This window comes from Rousettus aegyptiacus, unplaced genomic scaffold (assembly GCF_014176215.1).
Source record: "Rousettus aegyptiacus isolate mRouAeg1 unplaced genomic scaffold, mRouAeg1.p scaffold_m13_p_3, whole genome shotgun sequence".
Classification (NCBI taxonomy): domain Eukaryota; kingdom Metazoa; phylum Chordata; class Mammalia; order Chiroptera; family Pteropodidae; genus Rousettus; species Rousettus aegyptiacus.
In genome coordinates this window covers 34203037-34206959 of record NW_023416306.1, presented here as the reverse complement: position 1 = coordinate 34206959, position 3923 = coordinate 34203037, and the positions used below count along the sequence as shown (strand labels likewise).

At 39.0% G+C, this 3923-nt stretch overlaps 1 pseudogene; it reads left to right on the top strand.

The window, feature by feature from the left end:
- The first annotated feature begins 1152 nt into the window (after positions 1 to 1152).
- On the top strand, positions 1153 to 2381 carry LOC107502723 (annotated as a pseudogene).
- Positions 2382 to 3923: the final 1542 nt, after the last annotated feature.

Here is a 3923-nt window from a genome sequence, read left to right as displayed (position 1 = left end):
TTCTAATACACTTTTCCCTTTTAAAAAATATACACCCATGTATAATACACTTAAAATATGATGGATGTTATTTTATAAACTGCTGGATTGGGGTCATGTTTTTTGGGCACTAAGAAATAGTGATCTAAAAATATGTTCATGTACGTCTTGTAGAGCTACCTTGAATACATCATTCATTATATCTCTCTATAATTTCTACCATGAAGCCCCAGGTGAAGGACTTTCTTTGGAACTTAGTGGCTATAGAAGTTTTGCTTTCCCTAACTAATGGATTTTTTCCCCCTATTACAAAAACTACATAACTCACCATTTTGTTTTCGCTTTGGGAAGCTCAGAGTCAAACTTGAAACCCAATAATTGCAAGTGTAAAGACCAGACAGATTGCATACTGTGCTTCTCTGCCTAGGCATTGATATTTGATTCTTATTTTAATTTCTGTGTTTCTCTATTTTACCATTATTTTGTGTAAACTTCTTTGTGGAATAGCACTGAGTAAAATATGAATTTCTATACCTTGGATTTAAAGAACTACTGAATTCGTATTCCTACTAGTTCCAAATTATAAACAGCCCAAATATCCATCAAGAGGAGAATTTATAAATTATCATATCATCATATGAAGGAGTTTTACACAACAAAAATGATCAAACTACTGATATGTACTACAACTTGGAGGGACCCCACAGACACTGTGCTGAGTAGAAGAAGGCAGACAAAACAGAGTACTTACTGTATGACTCATTTCTATCAAGTCCAAGAACAGGTAAAACAAATCGAAGGCGATGGAAGTCAGAAAGTGTTGTCGTGAGGCCGGAGTGATTTCCTGGGAAGAGGCAAGAGGAGACCTTCTGGGGTGCAAGAAATGTTCTGTGTCTTTAACTGAGCTGTTCCCATTGAGTTGCATACATGTGCAAAAAGTCATCCAGGTGTGACTTAGGATTAGTATACTTTCTGCATGTTATTATATGTGTAAACCTGCTCCTCTTCAAAAAATTGCTAATAATACAGCTCCTTGATTATTTCTCTTCTGTGCTTATTCCCAAGTGTCTCTTGGAGAAGAACTTTAAAGTTGACGATCTCAAAATTTCATAACTTTTTTATTTCCCAATGTTCACAGCTTAGCAACAATTGTGCACTTTTCTTATACCATCTCTCTTAAGTGCAAAGTTGAAAAAATAGGCCAAAATAGCTTCTAAAATACAAAGGTAGGTTACTGCCTATGGCTGTGCTGTTGGTTTACTCCATTAAGTGGCTGAGAGGGTGAGTGGAGGCCGAAATCCAGCCCATGGGTCAGTTGCCAAGTTCAGCACCTGAGGGCAGTGTCTGCCTACAGTGGCACCATTACTAATTTGCACAAATATACTTTTTCTAATTTGCACTTAGCAGCACAGGTCAGTAGCAGCTCTACAGAAAGATGATACTCAGAGTATAAAATTAATTTTTAGAGCTGAAAGTATATTTGGTGATCTTCGGAATAGAAGCCAGTCTCTGCCTGGGTCTTTGCAAACTCAGGAGTATTTCATAAAATAGAATAGGAAGAATCAATATCAATTCCCTCTCCTTACTTTTCACGTGTACATTCTACTTAAGGATGTTAAGACTATAACCTCCAGATGGCCCAGTAATAGCTTAATGGGGCAGAGCCATATGGAGTTTGGGGGAGAATGAGTTTTTGCTGACTTAAGAGATCCATACTTTTAGTGGAGGCCCCTTAGAAAGTTGAGCTCATCTTGACTTAAAAAGGTCAGGGTGGCCATCACTTAGAGGAAAGCATGTGAGCAAAAGATGGAAGCATCTAATCAAATCCATCTCAGCTGAAACGCCAACGTCCGGGAAAGAGAGCAACAACAAAAACCAAGAGTAGATTGAGATCTAAAAAGACGCTTAACATTTTTAAGTGCTAAGATATGAATTTCCGGTTATATTATCAACGAGATAAATGCATGCCATCAAGACTTATTCATAGTTAATAATATTGTATTGCATATTTGAAAGTTGCTAAATGAGTAGATCTTAAAAGTTCTCATCACAACTTAATGCCACTTCTGGTCAGACAGCATCTTTGCTGAGGGTCACATTGAGCTGTGAGCTGCTTCAGGGGCGTCTTTAGGAAGTGACAACATGGCAGGAGACATCAAGGCCAAAATCAAGAACTACCAGACTGCCCCTTTTGACAGCCGCTTCCCCAACTAGAAACAGACCAGGAACTGCTGGCAGAACCACCTGGACTTCCCCCGTGGTGAGAAGGCAATGACCACTAAACGGGGTGATGACTCCATGTGTGAATGGTCCCAATGTATGTGCAAGTCTCTCTGCCCCATACCCTGGTGTCAGACTTGGATGACCACCCGGCAGAAGGCATGTTTCCAGGGAAGATCTGAACTGCCCCCACTCTGCCTCTCCTCTGTCCTCCGTCCTTCTTCCAAGGAGGTCAGGGGGAACCTGGGCACACCCCACCCTGGGCCTGAATCATGGCTTAACTAACAAGAAATACTTGTTGGAAAAGTGCAAAATAAAGTTCTCAAGTAAAAAAATTTATAACTGACAGATGTTAACTAGACTTACTGTGGTGATTCACAGGATATAGAAATATCAAATCATCTTGTACACCTGAAACTAATATTATGTGTCAACTATATTTTAATTTTAAAAAAACTACCTATTGCCCATGTATGTAAAACTAAAGCTGACCTATAATAAAATATTAATAAATGCTAGATTGATGCTCAAGTTGTACTTGCCTTTTCTTATTTTATATGATATAAACTAGAATTATAGGTAGGTTTGAAGTTTTCCTTTACCTCAATAATAGAGTCTATTCAGAAATAATAACAGTAAAAAACCAAACAATATGTTTTAGTAACATATTGGCTAAGAAAAAAATTCTGGTACCTATTTTGGATACTGTAGATATATTTGGATAAAACTTGCATTTAAACATATACATACTTTTCCACTCTAAATACTGATATTACTCATAAGACTCTTGTTGGAGGAAGTTGTCTTTGCAGTGCTATTAACTCAGGCTTTTTGGGATAATGCAGAAATAAGTCTTTGGTGAAAATTCCAGATATTAGGATCACTTCCTTCTCCAAAATAATCTGAACACACTTCCATGAACCAAGAGCCTGTTTGATTTTTGCCTCTTGAACACACCCATGGTTCGTTGATGAACCTCTGACTTGTTCACATTCCCTTTGGTTGAAAGTACCAGAGACCCACTTCAAGTCAACTTAAGCAGAAAAAGGGATTTATCAACGATCCTAGCCATGTACGTTTATTTCACTAAGCTCATAAAAGAACTCCTGGGACAAATTACTTTGTCATGTAGAGTATAGAGGCTTTCTAAACTCTTCATTCTTACTTTTAGGTCTTAAAATGGAATTTAGATTTCCACATCACTCTTACTTGTTTTGCCTGGGAGAGGACCTCCCTGGTTAGTATTCATAAGACTCAGCTGGCACAGGTTCACCGTAGCCCACTTGTTTAGTGCCAATAGTTTGCTAGGAATAGTACCAGATACACAAAGAGTGAGAAGTCCCTGGCCATAAAAGACTCACGCGAGAGTTGAATATATAAATATACAATTGTCCTACATGTTAACTACATGGTGGGACACTGAGGCTGTGCTGGTAACATAAGGGAGAAGGGGCCATGAGAGGTCATGAAAGACCTCACAGAGGATATGACACCTTCTCTTGTTCATCTCAGTCCATAGAAACACCAGCTGTGGTTCCAACCTCCACTTCCTCATCTCGTGTTGGACTCTAGCTCTTAGAACTCTTCTCTATGGCTTGGTGCTAAGAATTCCTTCTATTATTGTGACCCCAATGTCTAGACTGAGGGGGAAGGCTTTGCTACTCATAGTTCTGCTGGAGAAGTCCAAGGCCCAGGCTTCCACAGCCCAAACTTCCCCTGCATCC